The sequence below is a fragment of the Lynx canadensis genome, chromosome X (assembly GCF_007474595.2).
Source record: "Lynx canadensis isolate LIC74 chromosome X, mLynCan4.pri.v2, whole genome shotgun sequence".
NCBI lineage: Eukaryota > Metazoa > Chordata > Mammalia > Carnivora > Felidae > Lynx > Lynx canadensis.
Window position 1 is genome coordinate 117,928,688 of NC_044321.2, and position 14,514 is coordinate 117,943,201.

The window sequence follows — 14,514 nt, forward strand, 5'->3', positions numbered from 1 at the left end:
CAGGCTCTGAGCTATCAGCACAGAGCCCGAAGCCGGGCTCAAACCCACAAATTGTGAGATCATGACCTGAGTCGGAGTTGGATCCTTAACTGACTGAACCACCCAGGTGCCCCGACAAATTTTTTTAATGTTTCTTTCTTTATTTTTGAGAGAGAGAGAGCGGGAGAGAGAGAGAAAGAGAGAGAGGACAAGCAGGGGAGGGGCAGAGAGAGAGGGAGACACAGAATCCGAAGCAGGCTCCAGGCTCTGAGCTGTCAGCACAGAGCCCAATGCAGGGCTCGAACCCACAAACTGCAAGATCATGACCTGAGCTGAAATCAGATGCTCAACTGACTAAGCCATCCAGGTGCCCCAAAAATCACAGAATTGAAAGGGTCTGTAAAGATCTTCTAGTCAAGTATTTCTCCACCGGATCACTATTGGCATTTTGGGAGGGACAAACCTTTGGTTTGCCTCACTGCCCTACATATTTGTGCTTTATAGCTTCTCTGACACTACTGCTAAAATGCCATTTGATAATCCACACACATTTTGAAAACCAAACGAATCTTCCACACATTTCCAAAAGGCCCTGGAGGACAAAAGTCCTACCCACATGATCAGCAGAACTGGTTATGAAGTAATCACATGGCCATTCCAGAGGTCATGGGGCCTTTTTAGAGATATATGTAGAGGAAGAAAATGTTCCCCTTCCTCCCTTCTACGTTCTTTGTCTGGTCTAAAAATTAAATCAGCATTAGACAGATTACCAGGGAAAAAAATTTAATTTCATATGTATGGAAGCCGCAAAGATAGGAGGCTCAAAAGAGCAAGCAGAGCAGGCAGCTTTTATACCTTTCAGACAAAGAAACAATACATTTGTGAAGAATTGTCAAGACCAAGAAGTACCTGCTTCACTAACAGGCAATCTTTTAAGTGAAGATAGAATTTTTCTCTTGGTAAGGAGTCTGGATACAACAACACATGAAAATACCTGGACCATGAGAATTGTAATTCAGAATAGTTTGGGAGATATTAGTATCTTTTTTGAGGTAGAGTTTTTTATTAAAGATAAAGACCTTTAGAATATATCAATCATGACTGAGGAAATTCTATGTCATTCACATTAATACTGGCCTTTCTGTTTGAACAGATTAACCATCTAGTGTCTTATGTGGATTGTTCTAGTGTTGTGTTGGGGTTTTCATATTTAAGGAATATATTAGCCTCTGGGCCAAGTGATACGGTACCATTTGTCTATTGGTGTTCATTCATGCTCAAGGGTAACTTTTATGGGTTATTGAATTACTTCTTCACTCCTTAATGGAGTAAAAATTCAGTAATTCTTTGAATCTCCAGATAAGGTAGAATAAGTTGAGAACATGGTCCATTTTTCCACGTTAGTAGCTTGGATAGTAGTCTACAGATAGTTATGCAAACCATATGGACCTAGAACTAGAAACTCTGCATCCTAGCAAAACATTGATGCAAATAGATCTTGAAAAGAAGCATGTTACATTTTGCAGAAAATTGTATTTTGAAAGTGAGGGACATAAAATATCTTTATTTCACAAGGATGCACGGATGGAAAGATGCCAGTCTTTGAACCACACATTGCACAGTGGGGACCACATTTCAGCGACCCTAAAGAAAAAATATCTTGTCTCCTATGATCTTGTAACAAAGATGCTGTAATCCCACAAAAAGGACAATTCAAACAACTCCAATGGTTAAGCTGTGAGCTGTTCTTTCTTGTCACATTATATGATGTGACAAGACTTTATAAAGCTTAATGGGATGTAAACAGTGTTATGTCACCCATTTGCAGAAGAGAGACAACTCCATTTATGTTACATCTATTTTGTAACAACAAGATGTAATTGAAATAGAGCAAACACAATTATCTTTTGCCAGCCAGCCAGTGAAATATTTCTCCCACACAGAGAATATGAAGAAAGATATGAAAAAGGGCCAGAAGAAATAAGAATTAAGCTTCTTTTCCCGATCCTGAAAACATAAATAGCTCTTTCAACAAATATCTACTAAGTACCTACTACGTGTCAAGCCAGCAAGGATGACAGTGAGAATGAGACGGTGAAGGTAAAAATACAAATCAGGCAAACATCCTGCTTTCAATGAGCTCATTATCTGGTATGGGGGACACAAAAAAGAGAGAAAAACACTATAGTAGGGGAATGTATCAAAGACTAAGGCAACTCAAGGAAGGCTCCAGGGAAGAAAGAATATTTGAGTTGGGAATCTAAAACAACGAAGACTTCATTACAGAAAATAAATCTTTACAAACTGTTTTTGGTTTTTTTTATTTTTTTTATTTTTTTTTTCAACGTTTTTTTATTTTATTTTTGGGACAGAGAGAGACAGAGCATGAACGGGGGAGGGGCAGAGAGAGAGGGAGACACAGAATCGGAAACAGGCCCCAGGCTCTGAGCCATCAGCCCAGAGCCTGATGCGGGGCTCGAACTCACGGACCGCGAGATCGTGACCTGGCTGAAGTCGGACGCTTAACCGACTGCGCCACCCAGGCGCCCCCCTGTTTTTGGTTTTTATTTTAAGTTTATGTATTTATTTTGAGAGAGAGACAAAGTGAATGAGTGGGGGAGGTGCAGAGAGAGAGGGAGAGACAGAATCCCATGCAGGCGCTGCACTGTCAGCACGGAGCCCAGTGTGGGGCTCGAACTCACCAACTGTGAGATCACGGTTGAGCCTAAAGAGTCAGACACTTAATGGACTGAGCCACCCAGGTGCACCTTTGGTTTTTATTTAAAATGTACTTCTTATCAAGTAGAATCTCTCTTATCTAGCCTGAAAATCTCTGCCTGTTACATAACTTAGTTATTTTTACATTTACTATAATTTTGATATATTTGCTCGTCTGTCATTATTTTACCTATTCATTGCATGTTGATTTTTTCTTATTTATATGTCTTATTACTGGAATTTATTATTATATCCAATGGGAGGATTAGAAGGAAATTTATTCTTTTTCCAAATGGCGATCCATTTTCTCAACATCATTTATTTAAAATCCATGGTTGACAAAGTATTTAAGATACTATACTGTATACTAAATTTCTATATATAGTTGGATCTGTTTCTGGACTTTCCACTCCATTCCTTTAATCTATTTGTCCACTCATATGCTGGTACCACGTTGTTTTAACTGTACAGACTTCATTTTATGTTTTAATGTCCCCTAGGGCTATAACCCATCATATCCCTTCATTTTAGTGTTTTATAGCTATGTGTGTACATTTATTTTTCCACAGAAACTTCAATATCAACTTCTCTAGCTCCCAAAAGTAGTTTATTAGAATTTTGATTACGATGGCATTATATTTTTAAAGTGATTTAGGAAAAATATTTATCATATAGTCAATTTTTGTTATATGTAGTTCTCACGTTCTATAAAGTTGCTGTGAACACAGAATGAGCAAATAGTGAGCTATTGATCCTAGGGGAAATACAAGTTTAGTTTCCTGTGAGCATCTGGTCAAACATTTTGGTCAACTTATCAATATATAACATTGTTTTGTATGTGTTTCTGTTTAAAGACATCTTATTTAATATATTGTTGGTTAATTAACTTTGAACTCTCAGCCAACAGTACTATAGTTCATGCCTGAATGAACTATAGTTCATTCAGGACCTTATTTCACACACATATTTTCTCCATAACATATATCACAGACTTCTTTCATTTAACAACACGAAACAGCACTTCAGCGCTTGGGGGCCATTATGAATAGCAAAATCACCACCAAAAAGCACAAAAATTGAAAAATGTGGCACTAAATAGACAGCAAAAAAGATACTTGTTTATAGTATGAGAGCTGAAGCAAGAAAGCAGAATATCCCCTAGTTTGCCCTCAGTTAAAAAGGTGGATGTCAAGTGACTAAAGTTTTTTGTTTTTTGTTTTTCTGTTTTTTTGTTTTTTTGGCCACTCTAGGCATGTCTGTGAATGACCATAAAAGCGTAGCCAAGTATTGATTTGGAAGTACAAAACAATTTTAGTGAGTAGGAGAAATCATAAATATGGAATCTGAGTAATAAAGATCGATTGTATGTACCTCTGAATATGTAATGAGGGATTAGATTTTTAGTGGGATCAAGAAAAGGCAAAGTAATCCATGATTATAGAAATTAGAGCACTGTTTTCCTTTTTGTGGGGAATTGACAAGACAAATTTCTAGGATGATGGAAAAGTTTTTTAAACATGAATTTGGATGGTGATTTGAGATTATAGTTTTCAAAATTTATCCTACTGTACATTGAATATTTGTAAATACCGCAGGAAAAAACACTGAAGATAAAATGAAAATGTTTTCCATCATATTTCTTTCCATCTACATGTTATCATATTTGGAGTGCCTTGTGTTCAGCATTTAGCAGACTTATTTTACTCAATCTAAAAATTGTTTTCTTTTAATTGGACTGTTTATCCTAGTTTATTTTAATGTGATTTTAGGATTATTAGATATAAGCCTATTAACTTGTTATGTTTTTTATTTCTCCCATCTGATACTTAGTTGATTTCTCCTATCCTGCCAACTTTTGGACTAATCAACTATTTTTTTCATTATTCTATTTTTTTCTTTCTTTGCTTTAAATTTTCATGATCTTATGCTATTCTTTTATGGTTTCCCTAGTGGTTAAAATACGTAACAGTGATTTATTACAGTCTAATGTAAGCTAATATTTTTACCACTTCTGGAAAGAGCCTTAAAAGAGTTTGCTTCATTTATTCCCTCCTGTTCTTGGTTTCATTTTGTCATATAATTCACTTCCATATATAACATAAATCTTTTAAGATATTATTGTTATAGTTATTTTGAACAATTTTCATTTATATTTACCCACATATCTTCCCTTTCCATTCTTGAAAAATTAAAGACAAAGATGGCCTTTCAGGATGCACTCTTTCCCAACCGGTCCCCCATTTTATATTAACTAGTTACATTTTGCCATAATACTGATGACCCTCACAAATATTTTGGTTCTCCCTTTCCTTATGTTCTGACTACCCCTAAGGGGCATGCCAACCCATGAGAGTGAATTCATGTATATGCCCTGCGCCTAGCACAGCCCCTGTCCCAGAAAACTGGGTGCTCCATCAATATTTGCTAAATGCCCTGAGTATTCCAGCTTGGCTTTAACTTTCCAGCCCCGCCCCCAGAATTCCCTCAGCTCCCCAGGTTTGTGATGCAAACTCCACAGAAGGTAGAGAAGCCTGAGGTCGAAGACTGAGAGCCAAAAGGGAGGACATGGTCCCAGGTGGGCAGTCAATCCCCACATGTAGGACAAGGAGGGTGGGGAAGAAGGAGACAGTGGGCACGTGGGGAAGGTACGGGTACCTGGACACACCCTCTCAAGGGTTGAGGTGGCCGTGGCAACCCCTACTTGTGGACTGTCTGGCCCTATGTGGGTCAGCCCCTGCAGGCGTAGGCTACAATGAAGAGGTTCCTACAGCAAGCCTCCTGGAGGTCCTGGCAGGTGTCTCCTCAGCACTTGGAAGTGCAGACAATCCCTATGGGCTTTATTTACACTTTTGTTGTGTATGTGGAAGGTCTTCCTTAGGGGGATGCCTGGATCACGCGTTGGTATGTTTACATGTTCCACAAGCCCCACACAGGTTGTTCATATTTATGAGGAACATCAGATCAGGGCCTAGGTTCCAGCTGTGGCTGAGATGTGACAGACATCCATGTCCCCTATAGGTGTCTTTACTCCTTCATGACGATCGGATCCTTGCCTCTGACTTGCAGGAACTGTGGCCATAATGCAGATGGACGGCTGATGGACAGCAGGACCTGCACTCAAGGCACTTTCCCTTCAAGGCACAAACAGGGGAACAAGAGGGCCATACACAAACAGGCAAAATGAAAGGAGGGCGTGAGAAAGATGGAGGTGAGAGCCCCCTCCCTCCCCACTCATGGGGGCGCATGGGAGTGAGGACCCCTGGGCTTCAGTCTCTGGATTCTCAGCCAGGCAAAGTGAAGCCACTGCCCTCGATTGCCTCGTCCCACATGATCAAAGCTTGTCTGTTTTCTCCCTCCCAGGACACAGCGGACACGGGGCTTGCTCTTCAGTAGAATGTTCCCTCCTTCTCAGTGGTAAAGATGGCGTGTCTTGTAGAAAAGGGTGTTTGAGTTGTGGTGAGAAATGGATATCCGAGGGCAGCCGTGGGAGGGACCCGCCCCGTTCTACATGGACATGAGAAGGGCAGCACTGGAAGAATGACCACAGGTAAAACGAGAGATGGGGCCTCAACATGGACAAGGTGGAAGAACAGCTGGGAAGAGCAAAGGACTTCTCAGGAGGAAGGGGGTGGTTGGTGGTGGGCTCTGATTGGCCAGTTTTCCTCTGATGCTTATTGCATCTTCTGGTTCCCAAAGCCATCTTGCAACCCTCCAGGGAGAATGACAGGGCATTTCCATGGTCTTGGCAGTGATCCTTGATCCCCTCCCCCTTCAGTTGATTTGCCGAGGCAGCTGATGAGAGGAGTGAGGGTGGGTCGAGAATGAGGCACAGGAAACTTGCCACCCTCTGTGTTCTTGTGCCCTTCCCCGGAGGGGAAGTCCAGGGGTGAGAGTGGCTTTGTGTGGGTTGGGGTGGGGGGTGAAGAGCAGGTATGGTAGCCCTGGTGTCCTGTGTTCTCCTGATTCCCATGGCTAGCCAGGCAGCAGCTTTCTGTGATTTCTCAGTCCTCACTGTCTTTATTTCCTCCCTTGCCATTCCCTGAAGTCTCTGTTCTCAAACATACCCCTCTGATGCAGGATGCCAAGAGAGGACATCTCAAAGTTGCCAAGTAGTTGCTGTGAGGTTCTAGCCAGCCGGCTCAAGCTCCTGTCCTCAAACCATCCCAACGCCAAACCTTGTCAACACAAGGAAACCTGGTATGGTGGTCAATTTCGTGAGTGCTAGTTGCTTTGGTCCTTATCACCAATGATGGTCATGGAAGACAAGGAGGGGTTGGACTAGATGATTCACAGCACAAATAACTTCCTCCCTTGGCCCAAATGGTGACACGTGAACTAACAACTCAGTATTTGCAAGCAGCCAACTAGAAAGAATGTCAGGAATGTAGCAATGTTTGGTCACTGAACTACCTAGATTCTTTCCAACTCTAAGCAAAAAGTACAATTAATGAAGCAAAGCATATAACTTATGCCAGGCACTGTGAAGGCATTAAGGTGCTCCATTCCAGGCACAACAACATTGCAATCTTGTCTGTTGATGAGAAAACCATCACCTTTTAATACCGTAACCTCTCTGGTTGCACTTTACAATGGCAAAGGCATACAAGGCAAACATATATTGAAATAGTGCATAGTAAGTAGTTTGGTGGACAGTTACAATGATGACGCCCAGTGAGTCCTGTGTCCCTGTGAACACATCCTTTTTTTAAAAAAAATTAATGTTTCTTTATTCTTGAGAGAGAGAGACAGAGAGAGAGAGCAAGTGGGGGAGGGGAAGAGAGAGAAGACACAGAATCTGAAGCAGGCTCCAGGCTCTGAGCTGTCAGCACAGAGCCCCACATGGGGCTCAAACCCACGAACTGTGAGATCATGACCTTAGCCGAAGTCGGATGCTTAACCGACTGAGCCACCCAGGCACCCCTAAACACACCTTTTTGTAATGGGTCTTTTTCTTCTCCTCCCTTCAAGGGCTGGATTCATTACCCCGCTTGCTGATCCTGGGCTAGCTTGTAACTTGTTTCTTTTTTTTTAAATTTATTTATTTATTTTGAGAGAGAGAGAGAGAGAGAGAGTAGGAACAAGCCAGGAGGGGAAGAGAAAGAGAGAGGAAGAGAGAGAATCCCAATCAGACTCTGTGCTGTCAGTGCAGATCCCTATGTGGTGCTCCATTCCACGAACCACGAGACCATAACCTGAGTGGAAATCTAGAATCAGACGCTTAACCAACTGAGCCACCCAGGTGCCCCAAGTAACTTGTTTCTATCAACAGGATGTTTCAGATGGGACACTGCTCACCTTTAGGGGTAAGCCTTAAGATACTTTGTAGTTTCTGCGTTTGCCCTTTAGGAACCTTGAGCTGTCCGTGCTCTGAAGAATTTGGGAATGAGTGACCCAATGGAGGGAGAGGTTCAGCCAGTCTAATGTCCTGCCATTGCAGCTGGGACCTGGTCCATGTGAGAGGGCATCTTAGACCACCCCAGCTCAGCTGTCTGCATTTGCATGAGTGACCTCAGGTGAGCTCAGTGGAAGAAATTCCCAATCAACCTAAGAAATCATGGGAAATAATCAATGATTGTAATTTTAGGCACTTATATTCAGGATGCCATGTCATGCAGCCAAACCTATTCATTGCATGGCTTTAAGCAATGTATTTAACTTCTGTGAGCCTCACTCATCATCTATAAATGTACTGCCTTCTTAGGGCTTTTAGTTGATTAAATCAGGTGATGGATGTATTCTTAACCAACTCACTGTATTGTCACCATGGAGCAAAGCCTAATGGGAAAAAAGTACTGAAATCATTATGTACATATGTAATTCAAAATTTTACTACATCTGATTTAAATTTTTTATTTTTTTTAATTTAAATTTTAGTTAACATACAGTGAAATAATGATTTCAGGAGTAGAATTGAGCGGTTCATCACTTACATACAACACTCAGTGCTCATCAAAAGTGCCCACCTTAGTACGCACTGCCCATCTAGCCCATCTCCCACCCACCTCCCTTTGTCAACCACAGTTTGTTCCTTATCATTAAGAGTCTCTTGTGGTTTGTTTCCCTCAGAGAGGAAATAATTAAAAAAAAAAGCTTAGAAAACACTTTGAATATTTAAAACATACGACAAACCAAGGGTCAAATGTATTAATAAAAATAAATCTCAACAGTCACAGAAAGGTATCACGGTAGGGGCACCTGGGTCGCTCAGTTGGTTAAGCATCTAACTGGTTCAGGTCATGATCTCACAGTTCATGCGTTCAAGCCCCATATCATGCTCTGTGCTGACAGCTCAGAGCCTGAAGCCTGCTTCAGATTCTGTCTCCTTCTCTCTCTGCCCCTCCCCTGCCCATGCTCTCTCTCTCTCTCTCTCTCTCTCTCTTTCTCTCTCTCTCTCTCTCCAAAATAAACAAACATAATGTTAAAAAAAGAGAAAGGTATCATTGTATCAAACATTGGGAATAAGATCATGTTTCAAAAATATTTACTGGGCTATTTAATGTCTTTGGGCGTTTGACCTGGAAGAAATATTTATTCCTGTATCAACTATTCTAAGAATATATAGTAGATACCAGGCCTTTGCATATGCTGGGAATACAGTAGAACTCAACAGATTCAAAACATGCTCAATTGAACTAACATTTTTATCAGGAGGTACATAATAAAATATTGAGAAAAATATTTATCATGCAGAGAAGTGATAAATGCTATGGGGAAATATAAAGTAGGAAAAGAATACTGCAAGGACAAATGTTAAAAGTTTGAACAGAACGAATGTTACTGCAATGAGTATCTGTGTGCAAGTTTTTATGTGGACATATATTTTCATTTGTCTCAGATGTATACCCAAGAATTGCATTCTTGGTAACTGTGGTAACTGTTTGGCATTATGAGGATGTGCCAGACTGCTTCCAAGGTAGCCAATCCATTTTATATTGCAACCAGCGATGAATGAGTTTTACACTTTCTTCACTTTATTCTATCCCAGTATGTGTTATTTCTGTCTTACTGATTATAACCATCCTAGTGGGTGTGAAGTAGAATTTCACTGTGGTTTTGTTTTGCATTTCTCTCATGACTAATTATGTTGCACATTTCTTCATAAGGCTGTTGGCAACATAAATATCTATCTTTGGAGAAATGTCTATTCAATAATATATCAGTCTTTAAATAGGATTATTTACCTTTTTATTGTTGAGTTATAAGCATTCTTTATATATTCTGGATATGAGGCCCTTATCAGATATATGATTCTGGAATATGATATTAAATATAAATTTTTAGAGCACATATCTTGACCTTGTTCATGACCCTTACATATAAAACTTTTAGTCTTAATTGAGTATGTTAGCTATAGGTTGATTTTTTTTTTAAGATGCCTTTAATCAGGTTGAGGAGTTTCACTTCTATCCCTAGGTTGGTAAGATTTTATTTTTATCATGAGAGTTAATTTTATATCAGTTACTTTACATCCTTTGAAGTTACCTTTTTTTCTCCTTTATTTTCTCATAGTGAAATAGATTGTTTGATTTTTCTGGATGTCTATCCATCCTTGTATTTCTGGGTTAAACTCCAAAGTGTCATGAAATATAAACACCTTTATATATTGCTAGATCTATTTTTTTTAAAGATTTTTGAATCTGTATTAAGAGAAATATTGGTCTGTAGTTCTTTTTGTCATGATATCTTTGCCTAATTTTGGACTTAGAGCAGTACAGGATTTATAAAATGATTTGAAATGCATTTTCTTTTAATGATTATTTTAATTCTGAATTGAATTTATTTAATGTGAAGTTGTTCATGGTTTACATTTTTTCTCGGTCAGTTGTGGTTGCCTTTGTCTTTCAAGAATTTTTTGATTTCCTCAAGTTTGTCAAAGTAATTAGCATAAAATTTTTAATAATATCCTCTAGTTATACTTTTGATGTGTCTAGGATGTACACTGATATCTAATCTTTTCTTCTAGATATTGGTAGTTTGTGCATTCTTTCTCCATTCTCATTAATATATCTTCTTACTGAAGTGTCTGTTTATTCTTTTGTCCATATTCTTTGTTTATTGTGTGTGTTTTTTGTTGATTTATCAACTTTTGAGTGTGTGTTTTACCCTTCCAGCTTTATTGTAAAAGATAATTGACAGATAACTTTGTGCATGTTTAAGGCATATAACATAATGCTTTGATATATGTATATATTGTAAAATAATTACAACATTAAGGTGAGTTAACATATCCATTACCTCATATATTTTTTGTGTGTATGAGAACATTTAAGATCTACTCTCTTATCAAATTTCAACTAAATAAAATATTACCTACAGCCACATGATCCCCAGAATTAATTCATCTTAAAACTAAAATTTTGCACCTTTTACCAACATCTCCCTATTTCTCCTACCCCTCAGCTTCTGGTAGCCACCAATCTACTCTGCATGTGTGCGTTTGACTTTTTCAGAGTCCATATATAAGTGAGATCATGCACTGTTTGTCTTTCTCTGCCTGGATTATTTCACTTAGCATATTGCCCTCCTGGTTCATTCATGCTGTGACAGTGGCAGAATTTCATTTTTTTAATGGCTGAATAATATTTTATCATATAAATATCCATATCACATTTTCTTTACCCACTCATTGTTGAGGGACACTTAGGTTGTTTCCATCTCTTGGCTATTAGGAATAATGCTATAATTAACATGAAAGTGCAGGTATCTCTTCAAGATAGTGATTTCATTTCCTTTGTATATATAACAGAAGTGGGATTGCTGGATCATATGGTATTTCTATTTTTAATTTTTTGAGGAACCTTATACTCTTTTCCATAGTTGCTGTACCAATATATATTACCACCAATAGGGTAGCAGGGTTCCCTTTTCTCCACACCTTTGCCAACACCTATTATCTCGTCTTCTTGATAATAACCATTCTAACAGGTATGAGGTGATATCTCATTATGGTTTTGATTTGTAGTTCCCTAATTAATGATGTTGAGCAGCTTTTCATGTGCCTACTGGCTATCTTTAGGTCTTATTTGGAAAAATATATGTCAAATCCTTTATCCATTTTTTTTAGTCAGATTGCTTTTTTTTCCTGCTATAGAGTCGTATGAATTCCTTATATATTATATATATTAACCCCTTATCAGATACGTTTGCAAATATTTTCTTCCATTCCATATGTTGCCTTTGCTGTGCAGAAGCTTTTTAAATAAAATATGACCTAAATATAACTAGAGCACAACAAAACTAAATAATAAAGGTGAACCCAACCCACACAAGCATACTTGAACACATACACCCAAGACCTCACACAAACCTACATGCGCTCACGAATACAGGCAAATGCAACAAATAGCCCCCAGTGAAGTCTCTCACATGCAAAAACCAAACTTTACATTGAGTACAAGCACAAAGGCATACCAGTTGCTGAGAAATAAACAAAAGCATCCAAAAGGGAGAAAGACTGCCACTCAACAAGCAAATTAAAAAAAAAAATGCACACATCCACAAAGGATGAAGACAAAAAAGCAATCCAACCCCATAAAACGTCATATAAACCATACAAAAATATATAGCCACAATATAATATAAAATTTTATGAAACACAGTGTACAAAATAAAACACAGAAATGCACTGCTATGGACTCTAATGTGTCCCTCCAAAGTTCATGTTAAAACTCTTAATACCCAGTGTGATGGTGTTTAGAAATGGGGCCTATGGAAGATAAGTAGGTTCGGATGAGCTCATGAGAGTGGGACCTTCATCATGGGATTATTATTCATTCTTCTTCTAAGAAAAGTCACAGGGAGCTTGCTTACTGTCCAAATGCACACACCAAGGAAAGGCCAGATGAGCACACAGTGAGTCTGTAAAACAGGAAGAGCACTCTCTCCAGAAACTAATCACGCTGATGGCTTGATCTTGAACTTCTAGCCTCCAGTAGTATGAGAAAATAAATTTCTATTGTTTCATTCACTCAGTTTATAGTATTTTATTATGGCAGCCTGAGCTAAGACATACATGAGCACAGAAATGAAATCAAGCCAAATAACAAATGAGAACACACATGGGAGTGGCAAAAAGGATGCTTGAATGAATAAGAAAAGTACTCTGGTTTCACTTGTACATGGAATCTAAAAAGTCAAATTCATAGAAACAAAGAGTATAATGGTTGTCGGAGGCTGAGGGGTGGGAGAAATGGGAAGATGTTACAGGTACAAAGTTTCAATTGTGAATAAGTTCTGGAGATGTAATGCATAGCGCAGTGACTATAGTAAGTAACACACTAGTACTTAGGTGCTGGAAATTTTCTAAGAGTGTAGATCTTAAGTGTTCTTATCTCACACAAAAAATGTAATTATGTGAGGTGATAGATATGCTAATTAACTTGGTTACGGTAATCATTGCACAATGTAAATACATTTATGTTGTACACCTTAAAAACATCACATCCAACCTACGTATGTACAATTTTTATTTGTCAGTCATACCTCAATAAAGCTGGAAAGAATAAGAAAATGTTTTAGTTTCTGACAGAAAAATGGACTTCGAGGTTAAGCAGTGGAGGAAGCTGAGAACCAGGAAGGTATTTGGGGAGCTCTAAAAGAAAGGTCTTGCAAACGGTGAGACGTTAGTGGGTGAAAAATCGTCAGGGGATTTGGTAATATAGGGGGAAAGTCTCAGCTAACAGAGAAGGAGGGCTGTGTTCTAGATATAATGTATTTCCCACGTCAGTGAAGTCTCATTTGGCAAAAATAAATCAATTCTTGAAGAATGTAAGTGGAGGTATTTTCCCAGGAAATATACATAGGAAATATACAGTTCCTATGTATATTCTCTTAGAAGGCTCAAAATGTCCCTTGAGGTAGTCCAGCACCAAAGAGTGAGTGCCTGGGCTCTAAAAAAGGCATCTCTGTGCTTGCACAAACAACCCCATCCCCAGGGTCACCACTTCGGCCTTACACATGGCACAATTCTCTTCTCAAAGAGGAGCCGTTCATATTTTAGCCCACATGAATGACATCTTCTTGTGAAAGGCGTTGCACACTGTATGGCTCAGAGCACCAGCCCAACCCAAACAGTCCCATCCATGCAGCTTTCATTCAAGCCTCAACACTTTCTAGATTTGCATGGCATTGGGACAGTTATGGGCCCATCAAAGGAAATTGTTATCTCACCAAGTAGTTTGTTGTTTCTTATTTAGAGCATTTTCATTGAACTCTTTCTTACAGTTTCTATCTCTGTGCTAAAATTCCCCATCTGCTCATGCAAGATGTCTCCTTTTTCCACTGGATACTTAAATACGTTCATCGTAATTATGGTAAAGTCTCTGTCTGATGGTGCTAGTATCTGGATTATCGCTGAGCTGGTTTTATTGATTTGGTCTTGATACTAGGTTTCCTTGTATTTTGTATTCCTTGTATTTTGTGTATGCTTTTTTGATGCTGAACATGCGTAGAACAGTAGAGAATAGGGTAAATAATATTTGTACCTGGAAATGAACAAGCTGCTTCTATTGCCAGGTTTATTTTACATGATAGGGCAGTTGAGTCACCCTTGTCAATTAATAGCCTGAGATTGGGTTTTATTGTTGTGGTGGTTAGCTTAAAGTGTATTACAGACTTTGAATTCCTCTAACATTGTTTTGTTCTTAGGGTGATGCCTATGTTCCAAGAGGATTTATCTCAGTGCCCCTGCTTTACTTACTGATCTCTCACATTCAACACACCTAAACCACAAAGGGATCTCTCTCCAGGTCCCTGACCCTTTCCTAATGGGAGACTGCTTTTGCTTGTTCCTTAGGTGCTTGCTAGGACAGTACAATT